This window comes from Dermacentor andersoni, chromosome 9 (assembly GCF_023375885.2).
Source record: "Dermacentor andersoni chromosome 9, qqDerAnde1_hic_scaffold, whole genome shotgun sequence".
Taxonomy (NCBI): Eukaryota; Metazoa; Arthropoda; class Arachnida; order Ixodida; family Ixodidae; genus Dermacentor; species Dermacentor andersoni.
The window spans coordinates 32,221,287-32,237,548 of NC_092822.1; the positions used below are offsets into that span (position 1 = coordinate 32,221,287).

Consider the following 16,262-nt stretch of genomic DNA (forward strand, 5'->3'; position numbering starts at 1 on the left):
AGGGTTCGATCCCCGCTTCGGTGGCCGCATTCCGATCAAAATCAATCCGTAGTCCCTACTCCCGGCGTGCATAATAATCAGATTGAGCTTTCAGCATTTCCATTCAAAATGTCAAAACGTAGTTTAGTTATAAATCCAGCGACCAGCGACTGGGGTGGTGAGAGCAGTTTCGAAGAATGTTAAAAATGTCGGTGTGTGGCGTAATACTGAGTTCGTCGCGTGAGTCACGTACAGCCCGTACGAAAAGTTTACGGGGGGCGGGTTCTTCTACGTAGCCCAATTTTAGCGCAGTTTTAATATGGAGCCAGTAAAGCTGTACCCGATTATAGTAAAACTGTACCTCACTGCCGCTTAAATTAGAAGCGGTTATAACTCTTAAAATCGCGCCGTTTTTCCAGGTTCGGAAAATGTTCAGTTGCTTGTCGGGCTCCGTGTCCCGTGAGGTTTCGACGCCGATTGTACGTGCAAGCAATAGCGCTGAAAGCAGGAAAAATATTGGTGCCGCAATAGAGTCTCGAGGAAGGTAAATTTACTTGATGAAATGCGAGGGCTGTTCAATTAAGATATCCCCCTGACCCACTTCAGTTTAGCGTACACACACAAAAAAAAAAAAAAGATCACGGAGCGCTACACATGTAGCTTTATAGCCCAGAGAAAAAATATATTCAGCTCCTTTCTGATAGCTAGTTTTGCTTCACTGGTCTGACGACTGAGGAAGCCGGAAGCGTGGAGCCAGTGGAGTACAGAGCTAGCAGCTAATACATTTGTGAATCTCAAAGGCAACACACCCGAACAATTTTTTTTCTCAGGAAATAACATAGGTGCGTATGACAGATGCCCCATCGTACGACGTCGTTAATTACTGACATCGGCAGTTCAAGTGTGGAAGGAACTTGGCAGGAACGGCGCCGACTCCCGGTCGACCTCACTCAGTCATTGGTGGGGACGCTGTCACAAAAGCGGAGACATTAATTTGGAAGATCAGCGCATAATGACTTAAGAACTAGCTGAAGAGTTTAGGATCAGTGTAGGGTCTATAATAAAGATTATTCAGGAACGTCCGCAGATGCGAAGTGTGCCGGCGCGTTGGGTTCCTCGCCCGCTTTCTGCTTTCCCCAAGGAGGACCGAGTTACCTGCATAACTTTTCGGCTACGTGCCTTAAAAACCCAGTTGACCTTTTTTTTGTAAGATTGATTACACTGGATGAAACATGGCTTTATTGCTATGAACTGAAAACTAAATTCCAGCCTTAAACAATGGAATCTCTACGACTGACGACCACCCCCAGAAAAGGCGCGGGCGCAACCTTCAGCTAGCGGAGGTGTTTGACAGTTGTTTTACATCAGCAAAAAGGGGTGACGACAGATTTCCCGCCGAGAGATGCCGCCGTGCTGGGGACCTATTATGCAAACTTGTTGATGAAATTAAGGGACGCCGTCGAAACCAGCAGACGCGGCATGCTATCCAAAGGGGTCCTGCTCTGGCAAGACTCCTCGCTCTTGCTCACAACTGGCATGTTGAACAACTGAGAAGCTCGCTCCTGTACATATGTAATTATTCTCCATCCCTCATACGGCCCAGACCTTGTGCCATTAAATTGCCGGCTATTTCCATATGTGAAGTTATTTTTCAAAGGCCGTAAGTTTCGTGATGATGACACGGTTATCGCCGAAGTGAAGTCATGGCTCCAAAGCCCAACCAGAGGACTTCTCTTCAAAAGTGGTATCCGCAGGTGCGTAAAACGGTGACAGAGGTGCGTGGATCTCGGTGGTCAGCTGCGTAGAGAAAGGGAGAACAAATGTATGTTTCATATATGTTTCATAGATGTTTATATATGTTTATATTATATATGCTTCTATGCGTTGTTTCTATATTTCTACGCGTTTCAAGAACAAATATATGCCAACTTTTGTGCTCCCCAGCCCACAGGAAGTGGGTCAGAGGAAAAAAAGAGAAAACCTTTGTTGAACGTACTCTCGTATATAGACGCGCTCGACACAGGAACGGTTACGTCACACAGCCCAACGTGATACGGCTGCCCTTGCTTATTTGCGCATTGCAACGGAGCCCACAGAGCCGCGGAACGAACATCCAGTTCAGAAGAAGATGGCCGCACGGCATGGATTTCTCAACGCGCGCTGTCGCTCGACTCAAAGGGACCCTAACCGCGCGCCGCCCCCTCCTCCCGACGAGCATCGCGAACCCCGGGGCTCGCTTCGTGACGTAGTCGCCAGAATGGTGTCTTGGCGCGCAAACGGGCCGATCAACTTCGTCGGGCAGCGGACGGATTCTGTGCCAATCACCCCGCAGCCCAACCCTTTCCCGACCCCGACCTTTTCTTAAAAATACTCCGTTGTCGCAATCCGTGCCTACCGGGTCGCGCGGGATGCCCGTCCGACGCTGCTGGCATTGAGCGCGTGTTCAATGCGGGGGCGTGGGGCCACCCCCTCCAGGCGCCATTTATAGGGGATTACAATTGGAGCTCTCTGTGGCACCGCCATCTTGGCTGAGTAACCCGGAAGCTATATTGAAAGAAACACACATATGGTGTTGCACGGGCCAAAACCATGATTTCATTACGGACAACGCCGGAGTGGGGGACTCCGGATTAATTTTGGCCGCCACGGCTTCTTTAACGTACGCCCAGAGCGCGGTTTTTGCATTTCATCCCCATCGACATGTGACCGCGGTGGATGGGATTTCATCCCGCGACCTCATGCTTAGCGGCCACTAAGCAGACACTTAGCAGCCGCTGCAAGCCGTCACGACGGGTCAAGGAAGCCACATGGGAAACGGAATCCAGCGTCCTAGAAAGACACATTGCTGTGAAAGTTGACTCTACAGAGACACCCCATTTTAGCGATTCGTTATCCCTTCAACTTTCTTGGTTTTTATTTTGGGGAGTGAATTGATAAATATTTACTGTACAGAGGTATATCTTCACTGCATAATTTACCGAATAGAGACAAAATGGCAACCGCGATGCGTAAACCGTGGCTTGACGTAGTTACTACCCGTCCCGTGAGCCCCGCGCGATATTTAAACAGGCAGAATGAACTTGCGCAGGCCATGTAATGCTTAAAGAAGCTTCCGTTTTCTTGGCACCCACTATCTAACTCTAATAGAGCATGGGCTATCTGCCCTCCGCGTTACATAATTGGCCCTGCGCAATTTCTGCCCTTCAATGTGAACCATATATAGGATATCGGCTACCTCCACTTGCTCTCTAATCTACACCGCTTTTTTTTTCCCGTTCTTGCAACGTTAGGACCAAGATTTTTCGTTCTCCAGCGCTTCATGCGCGGTCTATAACTTCTTCTCTAGCTTCTTTGCTAACCTCCAAGTTTCGGCCTCGTAGTCTATAGCCCGTACCGGTAAAATGTCAGCGTACACAGTGAGTACAAGCTGTTAGCTATTCACAATCGCAGTTAACTGCTAGCAAGAACGCTTCATCAGTACACGTGGTACCGTCCCTTGATAACCATATCTGTTGCAGTCACCTGCGAGATCACAAGCGTGCGTGACTGGGTCACGGTGATAATTCCAGCCTCGGTAAGTTCGATGATAATGTCCCCCTGTCTCCGTTATTTTCCTTTTCTTCAACTTCCTTCCAGGAAGCAGGGTATAGCAGGCCGAATGTTCGTCTGGTTGACCTCACCACCGCTGCTTTTCCTCACTCCTCTCGCTCCGAGAATCCGAATTGACTGGCACCGCAAGTTTTGAGTTCTTCTAAAGCAGGGTGTGAGACCGGGCTAATTGGTACCCCATGCTAAAGCCACTGGTGCAAGAGTGTTCACGCAACACTAAAAGGCGACAAGGGCAAGCGCTTGCGCTTGTTCTTGTCGCCTTTTAGGGTCCCGTGTGCACTCTTGCACCAGTCACTTCAGCATTGAGTTTTTCACAGCCTGCGAAGATGCCGGCAAATCGTTTTCTACGCAGGATTCAGCTGTAGGTGTTTGAAATTGGTCCTGAGTGGAATTGCTATGCTGATCGAGCATCGCGTTTCATTATTATTTTTGTCTTATCTTATCTGCATCTATTCAATGTGTGTCACGTGGGCGTTCTTTGCGCGGGATGGCGTCGCTTTGCTTCCCTCCACCTACCGTTGTGGCACAGTGGCTATAGCGTTGTGTTTATTATACGCACCAGATCGAGGGCTCGATTCCTAGCGGCGGCTGGCGTATTTTTGGGATCTCTGAAAAGAAACTCGGGAGGTTGAACTTAATCCGAAGCCATCTACTGTGCGGCGTTCTCCAGAACATACTGTGTAGCTTAGGGACGGTTAAACGGCGCAATTTAATTTCGTTCCTTCCGGCGTGGTCGACTCTTATTTTCGGACTCTTTTCGCGGATAGACACCAAAAGCATAGCGTTCGAGTGATGCCTTCTGCGTATGGGTCGCTGACCTGTCTCGAGTAATTAATGCTTTAGTGCGGGTCAAGGGGGCGAAGAATATAGAACTGGCTGTCGCGCTGGAGATCAGGCAACCACACCGCCTCCGGCAGCCCTCATCACTCCGAAAAAAATAAATAGAACAAGCAGAATTAAATGCGTCAATGCAAGCACTGCGGCGTCTGTGCAACAACAAAGCAAGAAAAGCCGAGCAGCGTCACTGCAGGAACAATGCACGTTCGAAATGCGACCGTGCCCCTCTCCAGACTCCTCGTTGTGCGCATTTAGCAGCAGCAGCAGCGACTCGCTCAACCCGTTTCTATTTGCTGCTGCGACCCTTTCCGGTCGTGCAGTTTAATTCAGGTCTCGGCTCTAACGACTCCGTGGACTGTCTTTCGCTCGCTGTAGGCCGGGGCGCACCCACCTCTAGCCCGGCCAATATCTGGAGCGAGCCCTACATAACTGCAAGAAATAGAAAGGCCAAAGATGAACCTGGGCGCGCTGACGAAGAGTTTTCGCATCGAGAAAGCTTCCTTCTTCCTTGATTTCTTGCTTCGTTTCTTCCTTCCTTCCCACCTTCCTTATTTGCTTCCATAATTCATTCATTCATTCATTCATTCATTCATTCATTCATTCATTCATTCATTCATTCATTTCTTCGTTTGCCCGTTTTTGTATTGTCTTTTCTCTCTTGTTCATTCATTCATTCATTCATTCATTCATTCATCCGTACCCGCCGCGGTAGTTAAGTGGCTGTGGCGTTCAGCCGCCGAGCACAAGGTCGAGGGTTCGATGCCCGGCCGCTGCGGTTGCATTTCGATGGGGCTGGAGTACGAAATACGCTCGTGTGCTTAAATTTCGGCTCACATTAACGAACCCCAAGTGGTCAAAATAAATGCGCAGCCTTTTACTACGGCACTGATGAGGTCATAGCCCAAAGTTGCTTTGCGACGCTAAACTCCATGTGGGACTATATATGAATGAATGCAGTCTCTTTCCCGCTTCTTTCGTTCATTCTTACTTTTCTTGTTCTTTCTTTCCTCTTGCTTTTTTTCCATTCCTTCTTTAATTGAGTCGGTCATTCACTCCCTTTTTCATCCTTTAGTTTTCATTCATTCGATCGTTCTTCTTTCGTTCCTTTTATGCCTCCTCCTTTCGTTCCTTAGAATCCTTTCCTTAATTGGTTTCGCTTATTCATTCATTCGTTCATTCTTCCTTTAATTACCGAGAAACCTTTGTACATACCGTTTTCGTGTGCGTGCGTGCGTGCGTGCGTGCGTGCGTGTGTGTGTGTGTGTGTGCGTGTGTGTGTGTGTGTGTGTGTGTGTGTGTGCGTGTGTGTGTGTGTTTCCATCAACGCTAGGTGGTATGTCTCCTGCGGAAGTCTGTCAGCGTCCGAGGCTTTGACAAAGAAGTTTTAAGGAGGCGCTCACGGCGAATTCAGCTTGATGGGCGACGGCCGTGACGAGTTGGGTTGACACAACCTGACACTGCGGAGTATAGAGTTCGTATATATAGAAGCCTCTAACCCCGTTTTTCGTCGTCAAGTGTCCGCAGTGATTTTCCGCTCTTCAAGCCCTGCCTTGCGCATTCCGGTCACATTACTGCGAGAGACTCGACTGATGGGCACCTCGTGGCACGCCTTGGTGACACGGAAGGAGACGTCCGGGCTGTGGAATTGCCGGCGCCCCCTGCTGTAGGCTTACTCGACCTGAAGCAACGCTACTGCGATCGTGCGCCGAAAATATAATCAGGATAATGCGTTGTGCCTCGGGCAAATCATGCGCCGGTAATTGCTCTGCAAACCTTACAAAAGTTATATTTTGGCGTATGATACAAAGGGATATGTATAATCCTCCGAAATATATTTACCATCAAGAATAATACCAATTCAAAATTTAATCATCCGAAACATAACAAAGGTGCATGCGTGCCTCATAATCAAAACGTTTCTTTTTGGATGTATTTGAAAAAAGAAAAACAATTTGAGCATGTCTTTCTCGAGACCGTTGCTATACATAGTAAAGGTCTTGGTTCCGGAATCACGACATCCTCGATACAATGTTAACCGGTGGATTCTGTCGATTGGCTAACACCGAGCTTCGATGTGCCGTGATAACGATCGTTCGTTTATGTAAGCTGACGAGAAGCATGTGAGGCATCGGCCTCAAAAATTTTTTTTTTCGTAAGTTTCTCTTCGGCTAAACAAACTACGGAGATTACACACGCACTCTGGGTGGGAATCGCGGTTATCCGAAGCATTTCTCAAGCACATGGCTATTAGGTATCGTTCGGGATTCTTCAAACTGTTACCAGATGCAAGGTGAGCAATTATGTGTGCGACGCCATCGTATGCGTATGTAACCGCCGTGGTTGCTTAGTGGCTATGGTGTTGAGCTGCTAAGCACGAGGTCGCGGGATCGAATCCCGGCCACGGCGGCCGCATTTCGATGGGGGCGACATGCGAGAACACCCGCGTACACCCGCGTATATCTGCACGTTAAAGAACCCCAGGTGGTCTAAATTTCTGGAGTCCCCCACTACGGCGTGCATCATAACCAGAAAGTGGTTCACGTAAAACCCCATAACTTAGGCTTATCTGACGATGGCAGCAAGGCGGCGACGCTACGAAGGATGACGGGCCGTGGCATGATCCATGATTTATTGTATTCCGGCGAGGGAACGGTACGACGCGTTACATAACAACCTGCACCGATCCTCGAAGACGGTAAAATATAGGGGAGGCTGCAGGCGCGTTTTCCCTTTTGTAAGCAACTTGGTGCCATGCGGCGTGGTGCGCGCGCGAAATACACAGTGGTATAAGCGTGACAGTGACGTCACGCGTTTCGTTCCTGCCTCTGCGGCTGCACTCGTTTCCCAAGCGTTCCAATGAAAATTGTTGCCACGTGACTTGAATCACGTGACTCAGGCACCAGTCGTCTCGGAGCGCTAGCTGGCGTTGGCAGGGGAGATGTAGGCGCTTTTCATTGCGGCTGGAGAACCGTGGTTCGATCTTGTCATCTCAAGTTCGAGTTCAAGTTTATTTTTTCATTACTGGCACATATGCATGAGATGTTACAAGAAAAGAGGTCCCACAGTTGTGAACTGCAGCGGGACCTCTTAGCCTTATTTGCATAATAATATATAATTAAAGAGGCGTCAATTGCGGTTATGAACAAAGAACGGATTACACAATTTCTGCAGTGTTAAAGCATTCAAAACTGTGGCAACACGTCATGACGAAAAACGTACACAAGTAACAAAAATATACATCCAAGACGTATACATTATTATTATTATTATTATTATTATTATTATTATTATTATTATTATTATTATTATTATTATTATTATTATTATTATTATTATTATTCAAAAGACCTGAGCGACGCGATACAGAAACATATGGGTCAGGATAATGTGACGAATCTATTTTAACCGAATATTACACGCCATAGTTATAACTATCCGTATTGGCATTTGAAAACTAACTATTCGGTATTTTTAGCTGCTCGAAGGTAACCAAATATCTTGCAGAAAGAAAACGATTGTTAGAGTCTGGTCAGTGTTCCGGCCCCGTCTGCCTAACGAAGTATCGGAAACTATCAGAAGTGAAACAAGGAAAAAAGCTTTCGCAGCAGTACAGAAACAAAATTGGTAATGCAAGCTTCGTTTTCAATTTCGCAGAAGGGGCCTGCATGGCAACCTGTGATTGTATGCTTGTAGTTTCTCATCTAGTGTCTTTGGCAGTCTAGTCATGGAGCATTTCTAACTTTCGCGCTACAGTCAGTGATGTTTTTATTTTGCAACAGGCGCTTTTGCATGTGCTTACGGCGCACAAGTCCTTCAGCATATTTCTTTTTTCTTTTTTCTCACAACGTGTGATCGTTTCTTCGGCAACCATGTAAGTAGAGTTTTTGGAAAGCAAGTCAAACAGCAGCCGCTCATTCTTTGACAAGTTGGTTGCAACCATGCTCTCAAGATGTTGAGAGCGACAATTAGTGAGCTTGTATTTAAAACTCAGCCTTTATTCGTATAGCTATTCTTTGTTACTTACTTTCTTCTTTTTCTTTTCTTCTTTTTTCACTATAGCCTGTGTAGTCGTGGTACCGAATTACACCAAAATAAATATTCTTGCCGTAAATATATGCGTCTGCGTTCGTCTATTCTAATTTTGATATTCGAATAAGCGTATTTATATGATAGCCCGCAACAAAGAGAATGTTGACCCATTTTACCGCGGCAATTCCGTATTCAAGTTGTCCTGCCAAACCAAATTTTCACTGCAACGGAAGGTGTTTGCCACTCTGACCATTTTATGCATTTCATATTATTCATCTGATCTTTTTTTTTTTTTTTGCTCTTGTGAATATTACTTCTGTTGCAAGTCTTTCTTCTATCACGCTATTGTTGCAAAATGTGTGCAGCCTTTTCATCTGCAACATTTCCGTCTGCGTGGAAGTCGCCCTTAGAATTATTTCCAAGAGTTTTAATTCAGCTTCTGTTGATTTTTATCCAAGAACTCTATTGTTTGTAAATTAAATATTTACGAAATTTTATTGAGTTTCATAAACGAATTGAGCACCACATTTTGATCGAACACCTTTCTTTGCATGTCAACTGAATGTTATTGAGCCAGTCAGAAAGAAGCTTGTAGGCCACCCTTGCTTTATGTAGGCGGTCTCGTATGTTCCACATGAATTACCATAATTTTTCGAATGTTACTAAAAGCTGAGAAAAAAGAAATCGGCAGCATATTTTTGTTGCTTTGTGTTGTGAGACGGCCCCAGGTTACGCGAGAGCACTTTTAGATACAAACACATCCTACACAAACAGACCAACCCCTACGCAGAACAGATAGACAACACATTTACATACAAACAGTGCTCGCGCTACCTACAACCAAGGCCTTTCAAACGACTTGTATAGCCGGGGTGTTTCTACCTACAATGTATAGTGCTACTGAGCGCCACTATATTTTACGCACTTAAACAACAAACGTCGATAGCATTCAGGTATGTTTATAATAATCTAATAGGCAACTCCACTGCGCGCAGTTCTGTTAATAGAAACCCTCATTATAACGAATGCGATTTTCACATTTTGAGACTGTTCAATAACTAAACAATTAAATGTATATCGAGTGAGAGTCAAGTGACGCTTTCTTCCCTGAATTAAATATACATCCAGCGTACTCGTTAGAAATCGTTGAACCAATTTTCTAGAGTCAGAACTAACTTGATAGGCAGTCAACTGAAAGTGAAAGTAATTTTTTTTTTTTTAAGAGCGGCAAGTCAGCCAAGACAAAGCTCGGCTTTTAGTACCGGCCTCCTCCTTTCTCAGAAGAAATATGGACTCTTATTGATGGATTGATCGATTGGCTGATTGATTGCTACATGTATAAAGACATAAAAGGCTTCTGCGCACATGCGTACTCCTTGCAAACGAATGCATATATAAATGCAAAGATTTGTTGGAAATTCCGTAATTTTCGAAGTCGCGTAGCCGTTTGATGCCAGAAGGACGAAGTTTGGGCATCATAATTATCATCATCAACCTATTTCAACTCCACTGCAGGACGAAGGCCTCTCCCTCCGACATCCAAGTAACATGAAGATCGGAGAGACGTAACTTATACATGGATATCTGTAAATATACATAACCATGTATATTCTAACCAGAGTCCTTTCACACTTTTTTTTTTCTCAAAGTAATAAAGGAATCTGCTAATAATCATCATTTCCATGCCGGCTGAACCAGCATGCTTGCAGGTGCTGTATACATTAACGCCATAGTTCACTCGAAGTAATTCTACAGTGGAGCTCTTAAAGAGAAGCTCCGCAACGCTTTGCCTGCGTTTGCGTGTGAGGGCGCGGTCGATATCCCACGTAAATTCAACGTAACATGTGTCGGGGAGCCCTAAGTTTGTTTCGAAACGCAGCGATCAGTGATAATCAAATAAAAGTCGCCTTGCGTACATCTCATTCCAATAGAGAAGAACTTGCGTGCGCATTCTTGTATTCTTTTTTTTAACCAATAATCCGCATCTTTTGTTTTTTTTTTTTGCTCACGTCGTTTTAAACCGCCTCCACGTTGAAATTTGCGCCGTTGTTGCGGTGAGAGTAGAAGTCGTGATGCCGCAACACATCCTGGATGGGAGTCGCATTCATCGCAAAGAACAGCCTGTCGTGACTGCGCTCGAACGCATCAGTCGCCGAGCTGCGTTCGAGCGAGGCCGGGAACTAACAGACTCCTGTAGGCAACTTCTTCGCTATACTGAGGGTGTATACTAGTTCTACACTAGGGTCGCTTGCATTGCGTCTCTGTCTTTGATGTATCAGCTGCTAGATCGGCATGCATCTGAGAAAGATATTTCTTTTCTTTTGCAGGGCAACTGTTTACACGCCCCAGTGTATATGAGGCAAGTAAGGCTGCTCGCATTAAACGGTAATTCGTTATATGCGAAAGCGTGCCAAGACACGAGCGCGATCGTTATACTTCGAGAAAGCACACGCACACAAGTGTCAACGAGGACAACGGGCACGCTTGAAAAGCGAGCGGTTCCGTCACTGCGGCAGCCTCGGGCGGTGCACTGCACTGCACATGTCGTGACGGGGGGGGGGGGGGGGGGGGGCGTGATTGACTTGACCCGAATGTTTGTTTTAGCATCGAAGCACCCCCCCTCCTCCCCTTCTCTCTCTCTACCAGCAAGCCTTTGCCAGTGTGTCGGCGCTAGTAGCACGGTGCGCGCGGCTCACCGCTCCCGGTGACAGCTGCCTGTCATCACGCCAAGGTGCCGCTGATTGGTCTTTTCGGCACCCTCGGCAGCTCGACGCAGTCTCGCGACGGTGTATCCAGTGTCTCGCCGAGGCTATTAGCGAATTGCGGTCACCGAAGTTGACGATCCGCTTTTGGCTTTGTTGTACCACTTCTCTTTTTTTTTCTTCACTTATACGGACAGTATGGCGTTAAGCTGGTTTATTAAATTGCGTGCGGAAGTTCTTCCAATCCTTTGTCTTCTCAGGCGAGTTGGTTTATAGCGAAGAAGTAGAAACCAATATGTAAGATGAGCCCGAAAACAGTCTCATAGTACTACAGAGTACCATGTACTATAGTACAGAGTATTAAAGCGATTGTAGTACCACATCATGATTTATTGGTTTTGTTGACCTCGGTCACCTTCGTCTTTCGTCAACAATGTGATACCCAATGGTGGTCACGCGCTTGACTTTCAGTTGCGAAAAAAAAATTGTGAATATAACTTAGTTGGAAGTTTAGCGCCTGTCCGGTGCACTGTAGGTATTTGTCCTCTTATTTTCTATAATTCTATTACTTCTACGGGCACTGATATGCGACGAGAATCTGGAGAATCGAGGGGTTCATTCTGCATTGGCAATTCTATGAAGCCGACAGACAACTAAACCAAGGAAAGCACAATGGTAATTTTCCTGTTCACTGAACTTAGTCACTTAGGGTAGCGCCGCATGCTCCCGACGTAACAAAGCAGTTTCTTCGAGAGGAAGGCATCGGTGCAGCATGGGATACCGGCAGGATCTGCCTATGTAACAGCATGATTATTTATCTATTTATTTATTTATTTATTTATTTATTTATTTATTTATTTATTTATTTATTTATTTGTCATTGAGCTTGTTCGTTGGTTATACCCGAAGGGTGAAAGGCATTACAGGAGTGGTTATGAAAGAATCAAGAAGAAGCAGTAAAATATGTAGCAGGTTACACTATACATAAAAAGTCGCTACTAATACAATCTTAGCAAATGTTTGCTTAAACGCATAGTTGTCGTTTGTCGAAACAATTCCAGCAGAAAGGTGATTACATTCCTCTTGGTTCGCGTTGAAGAAAAGACATTAAATGAGTCTTTCGTTTGACAAAAGATAGTCCCAACGTTGTCCCAAGCTGCGCTTAAAAACCTCGCTCTAACGAAGTTCAAGGGGGAACCGAAGTTTCTTCGTTGTATCAATTACTCGTTGTATCCGTTATTGCGTGTAGTCCTATATGACTCTCTTCAGCAATTTCAAGGGGAATTTCACTTCGTTACATCTGTTATTTCGTTAAATCCAGTTTCGTTATATCGACAGTTTGCCCGCCCTTGAAAATCTACAGAAAGGAGTTTTTTCACATGCATACCTGCAACACATTGTGTTTCTATAGAAGCGTCAGTTATAGCACGCAAGGAAGCTTCACTCCTCCTTGTTGTATTATAATATACACCGGTTTCCTGGACGCGCGATAACACAACCCATGCTCTATTTAATTTTATTTTTAAATACACGTTTACCCCCTCTGAGGCGTATCTTGTCCCCAAACAATAAACTTCATCCGTCTTGCCTGCGTTTCCTTTCTTGAAAACTGCGCTCGGGAGTTTTCTGTCAAGAATGCTATGTGCAACGCACACAACGTGCCTGGCGTTCGTGACCTGAAGGTACCCGGAGCTCTGAGTTAACAGAAAGAAAAGGCACGCAATATTAAGGATGGTTATTGTTCGGGGGACAGGATATACACCCCAAAGCGTGTGAACCTTTTTGAGAGTTCGCGGCAAGAGACGCCCAGGCTGAGCAATTGCAGCGCCAATCGCCAGGCTAAGCCGTTTTTTTTTTCTCTTTTCTAGCAGTACAACCACCACCTAACGTATTTTTGTATTAAAATGTAGAATTAACTATAGACGAAAAAAATTGCGATAAGCTTCATGGTTAATGAAGAAATATAAAACTAAAAGTCGACGATAAAGCAACCTGCTGCTGGTGAGCGCCGGGCCCACAACCTCTTCGCAACGGGACATGTACTGTACAGTCAATCACAAGATCTTACGGAACACGAAATTTGAGAAAAAGCTGAATATCTGCGCAGCCTCACAGCGCAGCCCGGTATTCGCATTTACATCTTCTGCCAGTATAACATGTGAACAACATTGTGATGTTCGCTATTACAGACTACTGCTACAGGCTGCTCAGAAATTGAAAGTTTTCTGGGATCCCGTGGCCCGTGAACTTTTGTGGTTGACTGTACAGCGCTTTATAGCTATTGAGGTATATAGGGGCGGCTATCCTCTTGCCAGCTTAAATTTCTAGGGTATTCCTGCACATCTGTATATCGCGTGGTTTGGCTGCCATCTCGGCTGCGAGTATTCCATTCTTTTTCCTTCTTTACTGTTTTCTTCGTTAAGGTGATTTTATAAATTCAACCTTCACTATTAATTAACGATATGTGGGAATAAAACAGGCGATTCATTTTCACCATGGGTATTCTTACTTGATTGCCTTTCTGATTTATGCGCATGGGGATAAATAGCGTTAGAAAGTGCGTGCGGTTTCTACAAATAAGGTTTTCTATTTATTTATTTATTTATTCAAATAACTCACAAGCTCCTTTACATGGGAGCATTGTGTGAGTGGAACAACAGACATGAAAATCGCGAAAGCATAGAAGCAAATACATCGATTGATGGCTCGTTGCGGCTTTTTTTCCGCGGTGAAAAGAAGGCAAATGAAATAGAGAATATGTTCCGAGCACGTTTATATTGCTTTTTCGTTGACTTGCTCACGAGTTTTCTTATTGGCAGCTTACGAAGCACGATACCCGGCCAGCTTCACGCGACGATGTCGTTGTTGTTGTTGTTGTTGTGGCCTGTGATGCGCGTGTCATTCATTCAATGACTTCTTTTTTTCACCAGCTTTTCCCGATTCACTATACGTGCCTTCGTCTGCACCGATATCTCGCAAAAAGAATAAGGAATTTAAGTGGCCGTCAACTTTTTTTCGCCTTCCTCCTCCTCTATGTTCACTGTAGCGAGCAGGCATAGCCTAGCATAATATACGGAATCTGCAAACGACGTTCAACCTGTCTGCGCTACAAAAAATGAAGAAAAAAAGAAAAAAAGGCAAGGCAAATCCAGTTTACGTTCCGGACACTCACTGTTGACATTTCGTTGACTTTCTAGTGAGTCATTTGTTCTGAGCGAGTGAAGCACGACACCTGCCATGCTATGCGAGGGTGCCACTGATTCACTTTGCATACTCTATACGTGATTTCGTGAGGGTGTATCAGACGTCCCGAAGAACGATTAGAGATTTTTTTTGTTTTGCTCGACGAAAACGGGCTGAATTTGCCTTTTCTGTTTCTTTTTTACGGACAGTCCAGTATGGAACAGGCTTATATTCATAAGGAGCGACGCAATGCGCATGCACAGCTCCTATGCTAAATGCTGCTCCGTAAGACCCGCACCAAAAACCATGAAAACATAGTTTGCATTTATCGTACTTCTTGTTGACTTTTCATTGACTTTTTATTGAGTTGCCATTTACCGCCTTCCTTTTTTTTTACCAAATGCGACACTTACCTTATTTCACGTGGGGACGCAGCCGAGCTGGCCCTTCTCAGTCGTCGGCGCTAACGAATGTAGTATCGCGATAAAAGGCTTATCTTTTCAGTCCGTGCCTTCCTATCGACATTTTTTTTGGCGTGCTTCGTTCTTGCGAAGCTTCATCACTGTTACAATGTACAGCGTAGTTGAGCACACGCTCTTTCTTTTAAGAATGGAGGTTTCAGCGATCAACAAGAGTTGAAGCTTCCTGCTGGCAATTGTCGATACGCGAGAATGAAGCAAGAACACTAAGGTGCTTGTCACTTTTGTGCAATCTCGGACATCCTGGCATTTCTTTTGTTTTGTTCTTTCTTTCTTTCCTTCCGCTGTCATTCGCGTGAAATCTGGGAGAAATGGCTCGTCGTAAAAACCATCGTCCTTTTTTTTTCTCCGTCTCCGAATTTGAACAGTCTCAACGCAATCGAAAGGTGACGAGCATGTTTCGATATGTATCGCCCATTTCGATGTAATGTCTGGTAGATGCACCTCACTGTTTCTTTTTCTTTTTTTCGTGGTCGGTCCAAATTACCTTTGCAACGAGCACGTTCCGCGCGTTATGAATGTGGGAGCTTTTGGAAACTAGCAGCGGATGTTGCAGTAGCAGCGCATTTGAAATGCATGGAATATAGTTGTTGCCATTGAGGAAAACATTTGCGACGGGCGTATATTTCAGCCACTTGGGTAACATGTCGGAGACTACGCGGCGGTCGCTGGGGAACTCGACGAGGCCCAGTAAAAACTCGAACTAATACAAAACGGCGATCCATCTTTACGGAAATTTCCAAAAATGAAAAAAAAATGAACCAGAGAAATGACGTGACTACATGCTCTCCGGTTATGCTTGTATTTTAACATTTAGAGGAGGCTTTAGTTCGGGGCCAACTCCTATTTACATATTCAAACACATGTAAAAGGAAAAAAATTATTTGTGAGGCAACCGCTGAACAGACTGGAATGAAATTCTTTTGCATTCGCTGGAGAACGTTAAATTCTAGTGCACAATAGTAAGCAGACTTGATTTAGGGGCCTAAAATTTTTCACAGATATCCTAGAAAATTGGTAACATAAAAAAAATTGAAGAACTAAGTTTACAAATCCCGAACGTGCTCCAAAAAACAGACGTCGCAGCTCTGTGAACTGCAAAAGTTAGGGTATCTAAAGCGCTCAAATTTTCCATATGAATTAACAGCTTCCGTGAAGTTGTTACATTGTTTACGAGCGTTTTGTGAATTTACTACTCGCAAACTAGTGGTGCATTTCAGAGCAGCGCATAATAGATAAATTTGTTCCGCTTTAGAAGTGTTATGTTCCATTTACAGAATTGTGGTTTCGTTTCTTTCTGCTCAGTTACACACTTACAAATTTGATACTTCATTTTCTTGTATTAGGCTTACTTTAAAAAGTTTGTTTGAAATGTTCACAGCGGAAACTCAGCTCCTGTAATTACTAGGTTTTAATTCTCTTTTTCTTTTATATACAACAAACG

General features: G+C 44.9%; 1 long non-coding RNA gene across 2 annotated transcripts in view; it reads left to right on the forward strand.

Annotated features, from left to right (window-relative positions):
- The window catches only part of LOC129383817 (uncharacterized), a 74,245-nt gene that overhangs the window by 42,567 nt on the left and 15,416 nt on the right, over positions 1-16,262 (forward strand). Inside the window, exon 3 of one of the 2 annotated variants that reach the window (XR_011890130.1) lies at positions 10,782-11,621. The exons of the other annotated variant lie outside the window; for it this stretch is intronic. This is a non-coding gene — a long non-coding RNA (uncharacterized lncRNA). Of the gene's footprint in view, positions 1-10,781; positions 11,622-16,262 lie in introns of those variants that run through there. 2 annotated transcript variants of the gene reach the window in all.